Source organism: Phalangium opilio, unplaced genomic scaffold (assembly GCF_054372755.1).
Source record: "Phalangium opilio isolate 3A_F unplaced genomic scaffold, DU_Popi_V2 ptg000329l_1, whole genome shotgun sequence".
Lineage (NCBI taxonomy): Eukaryota > Metazoa > Arthropoda > Arachnida > Opiliones > Phalangiidae > Phalangium > Phalangium opilio.
In genome coordinates, this window is record NW_028324226.1 from 5,093,901 (window position 1) to 5,115,293 (window position 21,393).

At 36.2% G+C, this 21,393-nt stretch overlaps 1 protein-coding gene across 2 annotated transcripts in view; it reads right to left on the reverse strand.

Annotated features, from left to right (window-relative positions):
- Positions 1-21,393, reverse strand: part of LOC149610465 (uncharacterized) — a 123,220-nt gene that overhangs the window by 94,275 nt on the left and 7,552 nt on the right. The window contains exon 2 of one of the 2 annotated variants that reach the window (XM_089859475.1): positions 13,376-13,578. The gene's annotated coding sequence lies outside the window, so the exon portion shown is untranslated. Of the gene's footprint in view, positions 1-4,418; positions 4,500-13,375; positions 13,579-21,393 lie in introns of those variants that run through there. The other variant, XM_089859476.1, reaches the window with a different exon arrangement.

The following is a 21,393-nucleotide window of genomic DNA, read 5'->3' on the forward strand; positions in this document are numbered from 1 at the left end:
CGAGCACCTAGAGACAGTTACATAAAGACCAAATTGGCCATTTACATACAGAGAAACCAACACAAACGGACGAGGCTGCCATTGCGGGGTATTCTCCCTCCCAATGGCTGGCTTGAATTTGGTCTATTTAAGAGATTCGTGCATCACCTAATTTATTAATCTCCGCTATTTGTTGATATATTTATCATCAACACACTGATGCAAGCAACACGTTGTAAAATAAACATCTTTAAAGCTTAGTTTACTAAAAAAAATAACTAACAAGTCTCTTAAGTGCGCTTCAAAAGTTGAAAGATTACCTCCTATTCGGATTATCTTGGTAAAATTTTAACGACAAACAACATATTGAACTTAAAAAAAAGTGAAGAGAAAAAAAAAAGTAAAAGTTCAAAGCTCCCTGTGAGCCTCTTGTAAGTATTTAAGCCCCTGGCGGGATTATCTTTCATGAACAAAGATGCTTTCTTTCGACAACGATACTTTTCCCAAGATCCATTAACCAAATGGATTTTGACCACAAAACGATGCTACAGACCCGGTCAAACCAGTTACAATCAAAACAACATGGCCCCTGCCTTTACCCACGGTATCATCTCACGATGGAACATATAATACATCACTGATTCGCGCGAGAACACGGTACAAAAACATTTAAACGCGAGATCGCGTGTTTTTTAAATGGGCTATTTCGATAACGTGTCAGTGTCACCTGGTACCTAGCTTTGATTCTACAATAAAATATTTAAAAAGGGGCGTCCCCTGGTGCCAAAAAACTACGTATTTTTAGGCAGCAAGTTGAGAAAATGGTCCATCCATAACATCCGTATAAAGAAAAGTCTTACTTTATTTTATAAACGCGAGTGATTTAGCTAGTCTCGAAAGTAGTAAAGTACTTTGAACTTCAGATTGGGTATATGCCTAAGCACATCATGCTCTTGAAATAAATGGCATTGAAACACGATGTCCAAGAAAAATTATTATCGTATGCATATATTGATATACAGATTGTTTCTGATAAGTCTGCCATAATTTAAGGGGTAGGTTTTTACAGCGATTTCGAGTCGAAAATGTAATTTCTATCTCCATTTTGTCATTCGAGTCCCTGTTTTCCAGTTACTATGATCAGAGATAGATGTAATTTTAGAAGTAGGAATAGAGAACGGTTAGTATTTACTTCAGTCGGACTCATAGCACAGTATAGAGTCCCTCCCTCCAACACGTAACGAAAAGTTTAAATTATCTTATTGGCTCACTTAAACTAAGTTTTGATGACGTTGCTGTCTGGGACTGCAAAAATAAGTAATTCCTTTTTACCTCTGCCGCTATGACCCGCCTCTTCCTTCATACCCCTCCTTCCCAGGGAAGGGGGTCCGGGACTTTGACGCGCGCCCAGATTGCTCTGTTCTCCATTCCTACATCTTAAATTAAATCTATCCCCGCTATGATCAAAGTGTTTTAAGGATGACCCCTTAATTAAATTATAAATCATTGTTCTTCAGTTTCTTAATTAAGTTTAAGGGGTCAACCGTAAAATAAATCAATCTTAACTCTTGTGGCAAAATGGAGATAGAATTTACATTTTCGACTCAAAATGTCCTAAACAACATCCCCATTAATTTATGTCAGAATTATCAGAAACTTTTAATAATAACGACAACATTCCAGAGTGAAACATTTATACTTCTGGCACGGTATTAAGTATAGACAGACAGAGAGATATTTGATAGAAAGTATCATGTCTGAGGTTCAACGAGAAATACTTCTTCTAAAGAAGGATTATCATAAATTTCATGCAGAGTATTAGAACAAGAACAATCCATCAATTTCAATAAAAAAGCCGGTGATAAGCGGTGAACGCACTTTGTTACAGTTTTATCAGAAGTATATCATACTTCTCTTTGAGAGAAGTGTACCACAAAGCGGGGTGTAATTGTAACAATTCTCCCCTTTCCAACATCGGAACATTCGGAGCAAGGTTACTAAACCGAATCACATACGCGATAAATAGTTCCCTCATCATCCTTCTATAGGCGCATGTGCTAGTGGATTTTTGTCCCACGTCAAGACAATCAAGGTTTGTGGGTTGATTACTGGGGATTTAGTACCAAACACTTATAGAATTCACCCTGCACAGTGCGATGTCCATCTGAAGTTTGATGAGCAGGAGAAACAAAAAGGCTTTGAGCCCAGTAGCGTCGCTAGGGTTTGAAATTTGGGGGGGCTAAATCTGGTCAAACTAGTTATTATAAGAACTTAATTAAAAAATTGCATAATGGGTTCATTGGATAATGTGTAGACCTTTAAAACTACGTAATTTTGTGTCAACGTGAAATTATTCGTATTTTAAAGATATACAGCCTTTTATTGATAAAAACGGAACCGATTTTGAAGGATTTTCACTCGTCTTAAGTTTATTTTTAGTTTTGGTTAGCCTTTAGTTCACACTATTTGGACTCCCTTCGAAAGAACACGAAATATTTTACTGGTCTCCCTCTGTTCTTTTCTTCAAAATTGTACTGTTTGATATTGAAATTCATCTCTGCAGAGATGAAACTATCTATCATTATAATTTTTTATATATTACTACAGAATTTAAGGTTGCTAACAGCAATTTTATGGTAGGGTTTACGGATTATTTTGGGGGGGCTAAGTTTGGAATTTGGGGGGGGGCTATAGCCCCCCCCCAAAAGGCCTAGCGACGCCACTGTTTGAGCCTGGGAAGGATTATGTACCATAACTAAAGTATTAAGAGGATACAGAGTGTCACACTTCTTCTATTATCCCCTTCTGGTTTTAAACATATATATATATAAAGTATTGGAAATTGATGTTTAAGTATTTGTAAGGTCTGGTTCAAGACAGATATAGTACCGTATGTCTGCATCGCTTTAACAATGAGAGATTGGACGTTTCATTCTAAAGTTCCTTTACATCGATAAATTCTCAAGGGGGGATGCCGAGGAAGACGAACGGAGTTTGTTCTCTTCTGTATTAAATGGAATCAAGAAGCGATATCTAGTTTAGTAGGCAGAAGGTATAAATTCGCCACATTTCCAGCTTTATCTCCAGTCCAAACGTAGATCCAGAGTTAATCCCCGCCTCTAAATTACAACCAGCATCTCATAGGTTCTTGAAAATTCACGTCAGCGCGACGCCAATGACGAAAATTCCGTATTTTCCGACTGAGGAGAGGCGAAATAGCCCGGCCTCCTTTTACTTCCCCCCTTGTATTTTGAAAGGGGGACTGTGACTATGGCGCGCGAATACTTAGGCATCTTATACCTAATAAACTAGATATCACTTCTTGGTAGGGTAGAATAGAGAGGAATAATTTGGAAACTTCATACGATGGCTCATTAAATTCTAAGAATGTTAAAGAGTTTCTCTCGGATTTAATGGAATAAATTTTGTAAGTTTCATTGTATATGTGGGACGTACCAGCCTTTCGGTATATAAATTATTAAAATTGTATTATGAGAATTTTATGGCCTAGAATTAAGAAATGTTTAAGTTAACCAGTTTCTACCAGGCTTGACAAAATTTGAGATTTGAATATTAAAAAAAATATCTTGTTTGTTATTGTTTAAAAGAGAAATTGTTTTAAACTGAATAGCTGTAGGGGCATAACACCTAATTTTAAAAGTCTTACAATAATTGATAGAGCTAAAATGATTAAAATTTTGAAACTAATCGGTGTACAGTGAATACGAGAGTGATTAGCCCCCCGAGAAGATTTGATATTAATTATTAAACCATTTTTAGACGAGAATTTGAGTATATAATCTTCAAAATATTACGGTGTTTAGTTCAGGCGCCATATTGGTGGAAATGGGAGGACGCATCTTGAGCTATATACCACCCCCTGACCTATCCCTATACTAGATGTAAACACTAAACAATTACACTAACACTAAGCATAGCACTTAAGGGTCACAACCAATTCCAGGGTTCATACAACTTTTGTAAAACCGATTTCTCTGAATTTTCCATGTTTTTTTTTTTCCACATATATGGAGTAATAATAACGGGAGTGGATTTTCATAGTTGAAGCAACCCCATCAGAGCAAACCTCAAATTTCCCTGAATTTAATCATAAATTCAAAATTTACCTGAGTTTTTTGTCAAATATTTATTATTTTATTTCCCTAATTTTTCCAGATTTGTATGAACCCTGAACTCAACCTTTTACAGATTGTCCATTCGGCGTTATTATTAAAAATGCAGAAATAATATCCTCTGACAATCATAACTTAATCTAATTGCAATTAAGTTAATTATTAAACTTCCTAAGACAGTATACGGTCCATAGTAGAATTTCTGCGCTATTAAGCATACTTGAAAATGTTATTTGTTTTTTTTGGCGACCTCAAATAACTTAAAATATTCAAAGTGGACCAGAAACAGTAAGAAGAGACCCTTACCTTTAAATATTCAATCACACGAAAACGTCGCTTCCTCTTTCAATTCTTAGATTACCCCGATTCAAATTCCCTAAAATATTCATAATAAAAGAATGTTTACGATTTAAAAATGTTTTCTGGGACAGAATGACGATTTATGTTACAACGCGACGCGGAACAATTTGGGGTCAGAACTGCAGAAAATACACACAGAAAATTCAGTTAAATTTGATGGCTTTGTAATGATGTCTTTTTCTAGAGTTCTAGACGATTTCACACCCGATTATTTCTCATAATTTATTTTAAAACGGTAAATACGCAAAAAATGACGGGTAATAAATAGGGTTAGGAAACCTAAGGAGCTCAATACCAGACGTATAATTTTAAAATAATGTTTCTCTAAACTGTACCTTTTCCATCAAAACAATACTTTTTGAACACAAAAAAAATTATTTAGGAAATAAAATATTAAAGTGGTCCTAATGCGGAAATTATAATATTATTATTATGTGATATTATTGTTGTTAAGGTAACACAAATAAAGCCCTCGAATCTTTTGAATATTGATTTTAACACTATCATTCTGTTTGGAGCGAAAACGATGTAACTAATTGTGAAACTGGCGAGTGCAAATGATCTCGACAATAACGTTTACAACTTTGAGAGAATCTACAATTGCCATTCTAAATTTCTAATAGCGAAAAATACGAATAAGATCGCGACACATCGATTAAGTCCTCAATTATCGATCAGAAAGCGATATATCGATCAAATCCTCAATCATCGAACGAAATTTTAAAATTTTAAAATATAATCGATCAGAAAGCGATATATCGATCAAATCCTCAATCATCGAACGAAATTTTAAAATTTTAAAATATAATCGATCAGAAAGCGATATATCGATCAAATCCTCAATCATCGAACGAAAAATATCGATCAGTTCGAAATACATCGTGAATTGTCGATTTTGAAATCCAGAAAAATAAGAGACCAGATAGCCAAAAATCGTCATTAATCTATCTAATCGTGAGATACTTGATTGATGCTCTATAACGTTAAAATGCATCGTCACCTAAACATAGGATATCCTCACTATGTTAATTAAGCTTAACAATATCTTTATCACATTACAACGAACCCTGAAATGGCAACGAGAGTCACCAACAGACACCACCACACCGGAAATATTCATTCAGACAGGGGAGTTCCAATGAACCCGTTAAAATGACCTTATAATCCAACAAGTCACGCAAAAAAAGATTTTCGTATTAGCTACGTGTGGTTGGTTGTGGAGAGTTCGTGTCAGTTTTGTAAGTGCCTAGGCAAAAAACCACGGGCTTAAGCTTTGGCAGTGGGAGGCCATGTTTGGTACCACTTTGGTTCTATGGGCAAATAGCATGGGTGACGTCACGCTAAGGCTTCTAAAGCTAGGCTCACACTTGCACGGGAGTCGGTTGACAACTCGTTTGCCCAACTAGCTTTGAATTAACACTCTCTATTGCTAGTTCGAAGCGATTTCAACAGCCTCGGTTCACACCTTAAGACGCTTCTGTTAGTGTGCAGCTGCCTGCTTAGGCCGGTGAAAATACCCTTAGTACTAGTCTCATCCCATGTAAAATACCCCTGAAAACTAGAAACTAGCTTCCAAATGCCACTTTAAGTTGGTGCGCGAAGAAACTTCGAGAAACCGCGTTTGTAATTAGCTTATTGAGTATCAGTTTTGTTCACACTTAACTTTGGAAGCGTTTTGAATCGCTTCGAAACAGTTTCCCATGTAAGTGTGAACGTTCATTAACATAGCTATATCAGTTTTTACCCAGGTCCACACATACACACACAGACAAACGAACGAACAAACAAAATATGACCGCAAAGCTAGATGAGTTGAATAACCACACCCAGCAAAAACAGGAGGTTGGCGCCTAACGTATTAACTAAAATATATTTTTCCAACTCAAGTTACGCCTAGTGGTTAGTACGCTGCATTATAAGGGTGTTGTTTTAACACAAACAATAGGACTATAGAAAATTTTAGATGAACAATGATTATATTATAGATATAAATTTTTTTTAATATAAAATTTAAAAGCCGGCTTAAAATATTCTAAATATTTAATTAAGAATTCAAAATGTGGTTTTTATTAATATTTAAAAAAATATATATTATCAAAGCTTTATTCATAAAGTAGAACAATGCTCGAAGCTTGATTAATATAATACGCTAATGGCAGTGAAGGCACGCCTATTACCATACGACTATGGGATATTAAAAGGCTGTGCCGTTTCTATGTGTGAATTCTCTTATATTAAATTTCCATATAGATTTATATAGCTATATAATAATAAAAAAAATTGTTATCACAGCCAGTTCATTGTTAGCGAGTAGTTTTTGAAAGAAATTAAAAAAAGGGTTTTGTTTAGTTTCCCCATGAAAATTATGGTATATTATATAAACTAATGATCGAAAAATGTTTTCATTTCATAATGGGTAATAACTCAATGCTGTGACGTCGCACATTGGAAAAATTGTCAACTTATATTTTACAAAACAGTAATACTGATAAATTCCCACATGTACCGTTATGCTAATGATATTATCCCTATTTCCCAAAATAGCTGTAATTTCTCAACGATTTTAAAAAATGAATGAATTTCCCAAATAAAGTAAGATTTTTCCCGCGATTTTCCCGATTCAATAACGATTTTTCCCGCGATTTTCCCGATTCAATAACGATTTTTCCCGAGATTTTCCCGATTCAATAACGATTTTTCCCGAGATTTTCCCGATTCAATAACGATTTTTCCCGCGATTTTCCCGATTCAATAACGATTTTTCCCGCGATTTTCCCGATTCAATAACGATTTTTCCCGCGATTTTCCCGATTCAATAACGATTTTTCCCGCGATTTTCCCGATTCAATAACGATTTTTCCCGAGATTTTCCCGATTCAATAACGATTTTTCCCGCGATTTTCCCGATTCAATAACGATTTTTCCCGCGATTTTCCCGATTCAATAACGATTTTTCCCGCGATTTTCCCGATTCAATAACGATTTTTCCCGCGATTTTCCCGATTCAATAACGATTTTTCCCGCGATTTTCCCGATTCAATAACGATTTTTCCCGCGATTTTCCCGATTCAATAACGATTTTTCCCGCGATTTTCCCGATTCAATAACGATTTTTCCCGCGATTTTCCCGATTCAATAACGATTTTTCCCGCGATTTTCCCGATTCAATAACGATTTTTCCCGCGATTTTCCCGATTCAATAACGATTTTTCCCGCGATTTTCCCGATTCAATAACGATTTTTCCCGCGATTTTCCCGATTCAATAACGATTTTTCCCGCGATTTTCCCGATTCAATAACGATTTTTCCCGCGATTTTCCCGATTCAATAACGATTTTTCCACGATTTTCCCGAATCAATAACGATTTTTCCACGATTTTCCCGAATAAATAACGATTTTTCCACGATTTTTCCGAATAAATAACGATTTTTCCACGATTTTCCCGAATAAATAACGATTTTTCCACGATTTTCCCGAATAAATTACAATTTTTGCAAGATTTTCCCGAATAAATTACAATTTTTGCAAGATTTTCCCGAATAAATTACAATTTTTGCAAGATTTTCCCGAATAAATTACAATTTTTGCAAGATTTTCCCGAATAAATTACAATTTTTGCAAGATTTTCCCAAATAAATTACAATTTTTGCAATATTTTCCCAAATAAATTACAATTTTTGCAATATTTTCCCAAATAAACCGTTATGCTAATGATATTATCCCTATTTCCCAAAATAGCTGTAATTTCTCAACGATTTTAAAAAATGAATGAATTTCCCAAATAAAGTAAGATTTTTCCCGCGATTTTCCCGATTCAATAACGATTTTTCCCGCGATTTTCCCGATTCAATAACGATTTTTCCCGCGATTTTCCCGATTCAATAACGATTTTTCCCGAGATTTTCCCGATTCAATAACGATTTTTCCCGAGATTTTCCCGATTCAATAACGATTTTTCCCGCGATTTTCCCGATTCAATAACGATTTTTCCCGCGATTTTCCCGATTCAATAACGATTTTTCCCGCGATTTTCCCGATTCAATAACGATTTTTCCCGCGATTTTCCCGATTCAATAACGATTTTTCCCGAGATTTTCCCGATTCAATAACGATTTTTCCCGCGATTTTCCCGATTCAATAACGATTTTTCCCGCGATTTTCCCGATTCAATAACGATTTTTCCCGCGATTTTCCCGATTCAATAACGATTTTTCCCGCGATTTTCCCGATTCAATAACGATTTTTCCCGCGATTTTCCCGATTCAATAACGATTTTTCCCGCGATTTTTGCAAGATTTTCCCGAATAAATTACAATTTTTGCAAGATTTTCCCAAATAAATTACAATTTTTGCAATATTTTCCCAAATAAATTACAATTTTTGCAATATTTTCCCAAATAAATTACAATTTTTGCAAGATTTATGATTTATAAAATTAATTTCCCTCATATTTCCAGGTCTGCCCTAAAGTCAATTCCCCTGATATTTTCAGATCTTCACTAACGTTTTTGCTCTAAACAACTTCCCTGATACTTTCAGGTCTTACCTAACTTTCTTTTACTCTAAACCAACTTCCCTGATTGATACTTTCAGGTCTTCCCTAACTTTCTTTTACTCTAAACCAACTTCCCTGATTGATACTTTCAGGTCTTCCGTAACTTTCTTTTAAAACCAACTTCCCTGATATTTCCATAACTCACTCTACAAACCCAAATTTTCATAAACCTAAGAAAAAACGTCGTAGGTCAGCCACTTTACAAAAAAATCATACCATACCTTAAGTGGCACCGGCCACAACTACATCTTACAACATTCATATTTGAATGAAACAAATTCTCGTGAGATTATATTAATCTTGCAGAGTACCCGGACGTTATTTTATAGCAGTTTTATATGGAAAGATATTGCGTTTCGAAGTATTATGACAGAAAGCGTACATTATACAGGTTCTTTCGAAAGTAGCTCTAGCTTTTCAAGGGAGGCTGCGATAATAATAGTGTTAAGTGAAAGATAAGGAGGGAAAATGACGAACAGAGTATGATAGAATATGATGGTAGGTGTGGAAGAGAAAGCGGAGTAAAAAGGCAAAGAAAGTAGTCCGAAAAGTACTTGGAAACGCCCCTCGTAATATCACGATATCAAATAACCCGATCAAGAAAAATCCGGGGAAACTCATTTTAAACGTTGCCAGTCCACTAAAATAAGTCATTGTTATAATTTTATCACAGTCAAGGGTATGGCTATTAAATAAAGGGTGTTTCAAAAAGGGCAATTAGGAGTCGAAATTGTTATAACCCTTTTGCTCAAAATGACACACTAAAAAACTTACGATCTGAGTGTTTTACGGATGACCCCTTCAACTAAAATAATACTGTCTTCAGGGTCGAATTAAGCAATTTTGCAGCCGGGGGGTGGGGCCGAGATAATATGCACCCCCTTAAGCCGGGAAAAAGGAAACAGCAATTGTTGCTGAGGGAGAATAGAGTAATGGCAGTACTACGTATGCAAACGTCATACCCGTGTCATCCCCCTAGGCGTACAGAGTATCCCCTCTTACAAGAGCGCGCCCACATGGAGGGATGCACAGTCTACGCCCCTTACTACCGCCACTAGTCTATAGTTCAAATCAAAGCGCCCCCAACAAGCCTTACGCCCAGGGGCCGGTGCCCCTTTTAAATCCGACCCTGATTGTCTTTAAATTTCTTACTTAAAACACAATAAACGGTGGCCCTTTGGGCAAAATATCATAGAACATTTTGGGCTCAAAATTCCCCTTGGACCTACTGCACTTCGGTCCAAACACTCTTTTTAGAACGTTTTACATATAATCTCTTAAATTAAAACAACACTGTTTTTAAATTTCTTACTTAAATTTAAGGGGTCATCCATAAAACATTCCAATTATAACTTGTAAACGGTGGCCCTTAGGGCAAAACGTCATAGAACATTTTCGACTCAAAATAGTCTATAGAACCCACTGTATTTCAGTACTACCACCCTTTTTGGAACACCCTGTATTTACGTGCGTTGTAATCCCTTAAGTACATACAATGACTACTTCCTCGGTTTCTGATATGAAAAACTAATAAGTCAAACTCAAACTTGGCGAACACATACAATTGCAAATTCCGCATCAACACGCATTTAAGTAAGAATTTCAGTACCCTAGGCTAAAAATATAAGCGTTATAAAAACCTCCATACGGTTGGTTGGTTAGTTTAGAAACTACAGTCAGTAACATCATGTAAGAAGCACTACAAAGAGCGTCAAATCGTTCGTTCAGTTCGAGTACTTACGCATAATCGTCTAGCAGACGGAAATGGGGGATGGGAGAGTAAAGAGATTACTGTTAAGGTCCATTCAGACTAGAGTAAAATGTTACGTTCCCGTCAGTCAACATGTTCAGAAGTGAGAGCAGACGACTTAAAACGAGTCACGTACAGGGCCGGAAAAAGCATAGAACACTGGGCATTGTCTAATAAAATTTAAAATGTCCCATAATATTTTTAGAGCAAAAGATGTTTTCGAAGTTTTGATAGCTTCAAGCTTGACTATGAAGATGCGACACTATTTTCACACACTCCAGTGGACAATGTCCTATAAATTTTCCAGTTAAAGGAGGGGTCACTGGACACATGTCCTATATGAAATCTTTCTTATTTCCGGCCCTGGTCATGTCTATGGCGATTTTTCAGCCTATAGGCCTACTTTGAATACTAATACAGCTAAATCCAAACGTTTCATACATCGTCTGCTCACTCGATCACTTGTCACTAAGACATGATTGAGTATGCTATGGCTAAAGAAAAGGTGCTAACGAGGTGGTGCCATCTAGATACTGCAAGACGAAATTGAACATTTTTCAGACCAACCCCGCGAATCTTTTACGTGTAGTCCTTGAGACGTGTGAACAGTTTAATTAAGAGAGCAAAAAGACACTTCACCGACGTCAACGTAAGATTTAAGTCATCGTCTGAATGGACCTTAAAGAAATTAAGCCTACCTTGTAAAAATTCAAGGGCTTCTTCACGTGATAGCCAAGCGCTCTCGATAAATATCTATCTTTAAAAATCTAATTACCAACCACACAAACGCCTCTTAGGGAGAAAAACGTAGCGTAATTTTCGAACGCGTTAGGTTTTAATAGCTACCCTATATACAACCTTCGATAAATGCACCGATACGCCATTAAAATAAAATTAAAAAAAATATTTCATAATCAATAATTACATTGTTTCGACCTTTTATAAGGGGAGAATAAAAATTTTTGAGTAATGGTTTACGATGAATGGCCGCCAATATCCAGTTTACGTATAAATATTTCGTCATTTATAAATCAATATGCCCGTTTTCTCAGTTTTACAATCATTTATTATCGGGGTATACAGCCGTATATAGTTTCGAATTGCGTCAGGTGCCTACAATTTATTGTCTTAACTGCCGGTGCGCAGGTGCAGATGTTCAAGTGACAAGTTTAATGCTTAAAATCCAGATCTATTAATAATCGATAGTCTGATTCCGATGTAAAGATATAGTTTTCAATCAAGCGGATATAGCTGTAGAGAAAATTGCTCCTAGCTCTATCAACTCTTTTAACTTCGGAGCATTGTTGTCAGGATAGTTAATTGAGAACTCATTGAAACTGAACTGCTAGTTCTAGCTTTCTCAAATTAAAATTTAACTTAATTTGTTTAATTAAATATGGAAAATGTTGGTTGAATCAATTTACTGTCAATATCCAAATTTTTAATGATACACCTAACACCTGCATTCGTAATTAGTAACATTCTAATTTGTACTAATATAGAGGGTGTTTCTTATAAAGGCTCTTTCAGACGATCCAACTTTTTGACTCAGCTTGATGGGTCAACTAGAGTTGAATCAACTAGTTGGATCGTGTGAATAGACGTTGGATGAGTTGAGTCACCAAAAAAGTTGGCTAGGAAAAATTGGATCACTACACTTTTCCCTTCAAAAGTTGGGCAAGTTGATACAACTTTTTGACCCATCGAGCTGAGTCAAAAAGTTGGATCGTCTGAAAGAGCCTTTAGTCTGACATAAATTGAAAGGTGTGTTCTTTGGGTCAAACTGAGAGTGTAACTGTAAAGTGTTTAAGAAAACATGAGGTCTACAATATTTAAACTGAATTCGAGGAAAATGTTCGATCCCTCTAATAGTGCCGTCCTTTCACAAGTCTACGTCGTAAATTCTCTCTTGAACGCTAGAATTTCAGTATAAACAATAACATATCTTGGGCCAATCTTACAGCCCTAACTCAATTCACGTGTCCTCATAATAAACGTCTAAAAACAAATCGATCAAGGTGCACAATATACAGTTTACAGACTAGGAAAATTGATACCATTTTCACCAGGAGGCAAGGTTATCTGGGGCTGCACTTTGACCTCCAAATAGCTTGGCCTCCTGGTGTAAATTGTATCAATCCTCCCAGTCCAAAAACTATGAATATTATAAACGTACTTTAAGTTGGCTGTGCACAAAGAAAAAAGGGGCGATTTCATGATAATGTTTGACCCCTCCAATTATGTCACCACGCAATCAATGTTAAATTACCTTCGTGAACAATTATGTTATTAGGCAATTTATTTTAAATTACCTTCGTGAATCTCTTAAAACGCAAGAATTTCATCAAACAAATACATAAATTCGGGCCAACCAATCGCAAAACCCTATATAACTTAATTTGCGCGTGAACAGAAAGTATTCAGATATACCAATCTTTTTATGATTTCCTCAATAATAAATTTCTAGGCGATCACGAATAGCAATACGAAGGTCTTGAATATTATAAATGTATTTCAAGACGGGTGGGTATGCAAAAAAATATAAGGGGGGAGGGGGAAGAGAGAAGCATGCCAAGAAGAAACGAAATGAAACTTACCGGTAATGGGTGAAAATTACTGGAATTTATATTTATGAAATTTGTTCCTCAATGCGAGTATAGAAGAGAAGCGGGAAGTCGCCTTCGGGGAAGGTTACGATCAGTCAAGGATGGCGAGAGTAGTATACGGCGATCCACTCGCTACCTGACGTCACTTCCTGCTCGAAGGCGGTCCAGGCCATTCGAAAATGACATCAGCAAACCTTTAAAAAAAAGAATTAGAATTAGAAACAAGACGGCCCAAGGGCTCGTAATAGTAGCCACATCGTACGAGTGAATAGCCCCTCTATACCCTACCCTAATGAGTGGATAACCCCTCTATAACTTACCCTAATGAGTGAATAGTGCTATCTTTTACAATGCTTAAATGATTTACCGTGCATAAAATCAGAGTTAATAGCCCCTCGATGCCCTACTCTAAACAGTGATAAAATTATAACCGTATAAACTTACTTACGCTGTAATTCTAATATTCCGGCGAATCGAAGAACAGATATTTATGCCCAGAAACGTTTGAAAGCGAAAGTTTAGTTATAGTGATTATCCCCTCGAATTACCTTTAGCAATGCTAAAATGATCAAACGCGTAACGCTCATTTAACACTATGTTAGCTCTATCTAAACCCATACCCCAAAGATACAAGTTCAGAAGTATCCGACCCCAAAGATACAAGTTCAGAAGTATCCGACCCCAAAGATACAAGTTCAGAAGTATCCGACCCCAAAGATACAAGTTCAGAAGTATCCGACCCCAAAGATGCAAGTTCAGAAGTATCCGACCCCAAAGATGCAAGTTCAGAAGTATCCGACCCCAAAGATGCAAGTTCAGAAGTATCCGACCCCAAAGATACAAGTTCAGAAGTATCCGACCCCAAAGATACAAGTTCAGAAGTATCCGACCCCAAAGATTCAAGTTCAGAAGTATCCGACCCCAAAGATTCAAGTTCAGAAGTACCCGACCCCAATGATTCAAGTTCAGAAGTATCCGACCCTAAAGATACAAGTTCAGAAGTATCCGACCCCAAAGATACAAGTTCATTATAGTGATTACCCATTTTAGTGATTATCCCCTCTAATTACCTTTAGCAATGCTAAAATGATCAAACGCATTACGCTATCTAAACCCACATTTGAATTAACCGCCAAAACGTTCCAGTCAATCATAACATAGATGGCGATAGCTACCGAACGAGAACGAAAAGGGGAAAATCGTTATCTATTTAATTAGCACATAAATAAAATGAAAATAAATATAAAAACCCTAAACATACAAATTCATAAGTATCCGACCCCACAGATTAAGAGGTACCCCACCCCTCATCACCCCGACATTTTAGAGATAAAAATAAATAATAAAAAACTCGGAGTTTCTATCAAGTCTCTATGGCTCAATGGTAGAATCTTTGCTTACCACGCCAACGACCCGGGTTCGATTCCCGGCTGCGATCCGAAAAAAATTTTAATTAAAATTAAATCTCTAACCGAGCCCAGTTACCCCTATGGGTGGGTTGTGGTAATGTGGAGTTCCTTTTAAGCCAAAAAATAACGATAACGAAAGCGAAAACTCCGGCCACATGTACTACTACTACTACTACTACTACTACGGCTCGGGTCAAACTAAGAGCCTCATCGTATACTACGATGCGGCTAATTTTCACTGAATACATTGTAATTTTAAAGCTCTATTGTAATAAATAAACACGAGGAGTTGCGTAATATGCAAAATGCGTGAAAAAGTAGATTAAAATTGAAGGTATCAAAATATTATTTATTTCGCCTATAAAATAATCAGTTTTTTACTACAGTCAGTTGCAATATAGAGTGGTGGTACTGAGAGGGGAGGAGTTACAGGTACGTGACGTCAATATCGGTAGTCTAAATTGTATGGCCTCCGCTGACGACATCCAATCAATGGGTGTAGTTTAATATTGCCCCTCACCTTTCCACCTAAATGGCGGCAAACTTTACAGAGTTGAAGGCTTGTATCTGATTGGCTAAGCAGAGGCATGACGTTTAATGGGGGATATTTTCACCCCTTTGTCCAATGCCTATATGGTCGCCAAAAACGAAGTGAAAGATAGGAGGGTTCGAATTAAATTAGTCCTTTCCGTGAAGCAGACGACTTTTTAGGTGCGACGTCATGAGAAAGTTCATAGCAGCAGACTATAGGAAGGAATCTTATTTTAATCTTAACCAGGGTTTGAATTAAATAAGTCCTCTCCGCGAAGCAGATGACGTTACTTTTACCTCCTCACAACATTACGTCATGATCTATTTAAAAACGGCTTCGTCTGCTTATCTAAATCATCTTAGGAGAAGAAAACCTCACACCTTGGTAGAATATCCAAAGTTTAAACAAAATTCCTAATATTCATTTTAACTTCGAATTAACCTACTTTCGGGCGGAACCAAAACCCCTTCCGTTGAGCTCCTAAATACAAATCTCATATCAGAGTTGAGAGTTTAGCAACAATTTGGCAATGGTTAGCAAGGCTTAAGCCTACTGCTATTAGACATATCAATTTCGTCTAACTGCAGCTATAGACCCGATGACGACTAAATATGGAGAATTAATTGTGATGAATCGATTTGAAGCGTGCGACCGTGCAGTGGTCGCCATACTTTTACGAATTCCGGGTGACAGGAATAGCCAACTTAAAAGGTTAGGCTTTTATAGACTTAAAAGGTTTTTTAGTCTTTTTGTTACAAAATGGTTTTTAAAGGCCTATAAGTTGATAGTCCAGAGAAACTAACATATATACATTTACGTGCACTTCAAACAACGTTAACGGAATACAAAACAGTCCTAAAAGGTCAACTGCAGGTGGCTTTCGTCATAGTTTAAATATGGAAAACCTTTAACAGTACGCTGATTACGTAATATCTACTTCACAACATCTACATTTAGTAAAATTGAGCTCTGTTAAGATCACAAACGAGGGGTTAACCACTTTTTAATTGTTCTTAAGGTGTGGTATAAACCAGTAAATAATTTAATCGTTCAATCATTTTAATCGCGATTTAATAATCAGGGTTCATACAACTTTTGGTAAACAAATTTGCCTGAGATTTCCAGGTTTTTACCCATAAACTCCTCTGAGTTTTCCATGTTTTTACCTTATATTGAGAATCCTTTGGAACAAATGTTAACGAAAGCAGAGGGGGGGGGAAATAGGACTATTACATAATCAAAGGACATCCCCGTATCTCTAGTAGAACCAGACTTATGAGCCTCCAAAGTTTAGTGTAATGTTAATCCTATGGAGGGTATGTTTGTGAACATTTTGCTAATTACTTGGCCCCTGTTTGACGCAAATTTCCCTGATTTCCCTGAATTTTACTAAAAATTCTAAATTTCCCTGAGTTTTCCCTGAGGTTTTTGTCAACTATTTATTTCCCTGATTTTTCCAGGTTTCAGGGAGCCCACTCTTAAATTTAAATTCCTTATTGGAAAAATAGGAATTTTTTCCCGGAATTATAGGATTTTATAGGAGAAAAAATGTGTTTTTATAGGAAAATATAGGACTAAAAATGCTCTAATATAATACAATTTTGGACTTAATCTATGTAGAAAAGTCCCAAAAAATAAAAAATAACAAATTGGATTTTACTTTGAAAACTCAGAAGAACTTAATTAAAATATAACATAATATAATATATAAAAAATCCTAAGCGAGCTCCACAATTTCGGTGTCTATTCAAATGTGATCTCGATAAAAAAAGCTAAATTTTGATCAATTTGATGCTAAACTATACGAAAACTTCGACTAAGTCAAAAATATAGGATATTATAGGACCTTTCATGAAATTATAGGATAATAAAGGACAGGTTCAAAAATATAGGAATTTATAGGAATTATAGGACCGGTGGGCTCCGTGTAATGTAAATCTAAAAAAAGTGCTTGTAAATCTAAAAAAAGTGCTTGTAAATCTAAAAAAAAGTGCTTGTAAATCTAAAAAAAAGTGCTTGTAAATCTAAAAAAAAGTGCTTGTAAACAGGGAGCCCACTCTTAAATTTAAATTCCTTATAGGAAAAATAGGAATTTTTTCCGGAATTATAGGATTTTATAGGAGAAAAAATGTGTTTTTATAGGAAAATATAGGACTAAAAATGCTCTAATATAATACAATTTTGGACTTAAACTATGTAGAAAAGTCCCAAAAAATAAAAAATAACAAATTGGATTTTACTTTGAAAACTCAGAAGAACTTAATTAAAATATATAAAAAATCCTAAGCGAGCTCCACAATTTCGGTGTCTATTCAAATGTGATCTCGATAAAAAAAAAGCAAAATTTTGATGAATTTGATGCTAAACTATACGAAAACTTCGACTAAGTCAAAAATATAGGACCTTTCATGAAATTATAGGATAATATAGGACAGGTTCAAAAGTATAGGAATTCGCTAGAACCACATTCCACGGCTTTCAGTTAGCTAGAACCCTTCCATCTTTTACCCCAGCGGGGATTCGAAAATCGGCACGGTCGCTCCATTGTTAGTCTTCATGCTCGGTTTTCAGTTCGCTAGAACCCTTTTCGATGGAAGTCGGTCTTTAATAATCTACATCCTTAACTTAAAGGTAATAATATGATATCGAAAAATCTTGAAATTTTTAGTCAAGTGTATAAGACCAGACGAGTCAGTCACCCTTAAAATATTTTGAAGAGGCCCCTTGATGTGATTACTTAACTACCTCACATATCCTTTGCGCCTGTATATAAGTTACATTTTTTCTGGAAAGCACTTAATTTCTATAATTAACGATATTTAGAAGCGGATATAAATGGTACGCTAGCCATGGATTTCCACTAAATATAGACCTGAGCTTTGTATAGCCCAAATCTTTAGAACAGGGAAATTTACTTAAAAAAAATAATTTGACATCTAAATTCTTCACATTTTAGATGGATTATACAAAAAAAAATTACCGGTATTTTTGGCTAAATAAAGATGCTTGTAATAACTTCTTATTATAATGGGAGCTAACAATGTTATCGGGGTCTCCGTAACAGAGTGGAAAAGATCACACCAAAACCAAAAACGGATTTATGGGATAAGAACGTCGGATCATAGCTTTAGCCTCTAGTACCATCCTCGCATACTTTATTGAGAAACTTCGTCTGCTTATATTTTGACTCCACCCACAAATTCGATCTCTAGAAGTAGCTATATACAGAATTTGTGGGTGGAGTCAAAATATAAGCAGACGAAGTTTCTCAATAAAGTATGCGAGGATGGGGAGTGAATTCGCTAACTCCGACGTTCTTATCCCATAAATCCGTTTTTGCCAAAACCTACTTTTGTCTGAAAATCGCGATACAAAGGCGGAGTAATTAGGTATGTAAAATTATGGACGCAATTAAACTGGTTGTCAAAACCAAAAGTATATAATACTTCTCTTCGAAAGAGAAGTGTGCTTACCACAAAACGGGGTAATTGTAACATGATTCTTCCAAACATCACTCTCAACACTTAGAGCTAGGTTACTAAACCGAATCACATACGCGATAAATAGTTCCCACATCATTACTCTATTAGCGCATAAGTATTTGCCAAGGCGCATGCGCTAGTGGATTTTTGTCCCACGTCAGGACACTCAAGGTTTGTGGGTTGATTGCTGAGGATTTAGTACCAAACAGTTACAGAATTCGCCCTGCACGATGCGATGCCCATCTGAACTTAATTTGATGAGCAAGAGATCAATCAAAAAGGTGCATGAGCCTGGGAAGAATCATGTTACATAACTAAAGTATTAAGAGAATACAGAGTGTCACCCTTCTTCTATTATCCCCTTCTGGTAAAATTCATTCGATTCGATTCGACTAGTAGTTAATTAGCATCTGATTGGGTAGTTTCTAATCTTAAATAATTGAAAACTAAATAGGTTTGTTTGTACGCTCCGATCTCATCCACACTGTTTAAAGTTGTATAATCTTCATACAGGGTGAAATTGTAGGACATGGCCAACTTTAACACTGGGTGTATCCGTTTAAAGTTTCTCGAATTTTACATAAAACTGCTACTATACCTGGGTATACCTGAGGGTCAAAAATAGGCCAACGGTACTCGCGATATTTGCGAGAGTCAGGCCGCATGATTGTATCTTTAAAACAGGATATTTGTAATTCAAATACGGCCAAATTGGTTTAAACAGCTAGGAATGCATACATCTACTAGGAATCATTGTGACCCCGTAACTCCAATGTTAATTTCTATGCGGGTATTGTGGGCCGGGCTTGAGAACTTACTATCCGTCACGCCTCGATCATAAGTCTGAATGAAGTCTTTCTAACTGTGGTTTCATTGGTTGGTAACAACGCGAGGTCAAGGTGCAATTCGCAGCGAGATTTACTATTCGCTAGGTAGAATTCGCTATACCAGGGATAGATTTAATTTTAGAAGCAGGAATGGAGAAGGGTTAGTATTTAGTTCAGTCCGACTCGTAGCCCAGTAAAGAGCCTCTCTCTCCAACACGTAAAGAAAAGTTTAAATTATCTTATCGGCTCACTTAAACTACGTTTTGATGACGTTGCTGACGGGGACGGCGAAAAATACGTAGTTCCTTTTTACCTCTGTCGCTATGACCCGCCTCTTCTTTCATACCCCTCCGTCCCGTTTAAGGGGGTCCTGGACTTTGAAGCGCACCCAGATTACTCCGTCCTCCATTCCTACTTTTAAAATTAAATCTATCCCTGGTTATACATAATGATTAATTAGTCTAGCTTCTCCCACAAAATCCGCATAGATGCGTTGAGAAAAATGGCTACACAATGATTCTTATTAGTTGTATGTATTCCTGGTTTAAATAGTAAAGGACGTCTACATGGTGGTCGAAGCCTGCTTGCATAAGCACGAAGGTATGAGGGCACACTCGCGTGATTCGGATTTTTTTAGACTTAAGGTGTGGTCTAAACATTAATACAATTTGTTTATTTACCCCGATTTCATTTCATATACCGAAGTTTGACATTTATTTTTGATTCAAATCTAAATTTATGAGGATTTATATTTTTATTTTATATCTTGGGAGAATTGCGGAGCTACGTTCTCCAAACTGGAGTAATTACTCAAATATAAAGGGTGTTTCTGATAAGCCTTGGCATAAATTAAGGGGGATGTCTTTGGGTGCACGATTTTGAGTCGAAAATGCAACTTCTATCTCCATTTCGCCCTAATGGTCACCGTTTTCGAGTTAAGATTGGATGGAGTATTTTACGGATGACTCCTTAAAATTAATTAGGAAATTGGAAGACAATGATTTCTAATTTAATTAAGGGGTCATCCCTAACACACCCATCAAATCATAACTCGAAAACGGTGGCCCGGACTGCAAAATTCAGATAGAAATTAACATTTTCGACTCAAATCACCCAAAGAACATACCCCTTAATCCATGCATACAGATTTATCAGAAACACACTGTATGTGGTAATCAATTCTGTCAATTTTAAAGTTTTGCGTATTTAAAAATGAATAAATAAAATTTAACGCAGTTTAAATGTAGTCGTAGCGAAAATCCTGAACGCATAATGGTAAAAGTGTCAACACGAAGTTGTTTATTCTTCAACTTTACTAACAATGACACATTCAAATATTCAACTACACGACTTGTTATCTGAACTAACAGTAACAGTCTACGCACGTGTACAAGGAAATTAACTGAAAGTTTCAGACGGTAATGAAATTACTTTCGACGGTAAATAGCGATACAAGGCCATATTAACAAAGGCAAAGACGTTCCATCAACTATTTTGAATACATTAGTAGTAAACATTATCTATTAGAAAATACCATAAGTTCATAAGATACGTTCCCTAAGTTTGTTTATCACTGGTTACTAAGAGTTTGTCATGAAGTGACGTAGGTCATAGATAGTCGTAAAACGACGCCTGGTGAGGGGCTGTCAATGGTTTTAGTGCAGACTAAATATGAAAATATGTTCCCCAAGTTTGTTTATCACTGGTTACTGAGAGTTTGTCATGTAGTGACGTAAGTCATAGATTCTGGTAAAGCGAC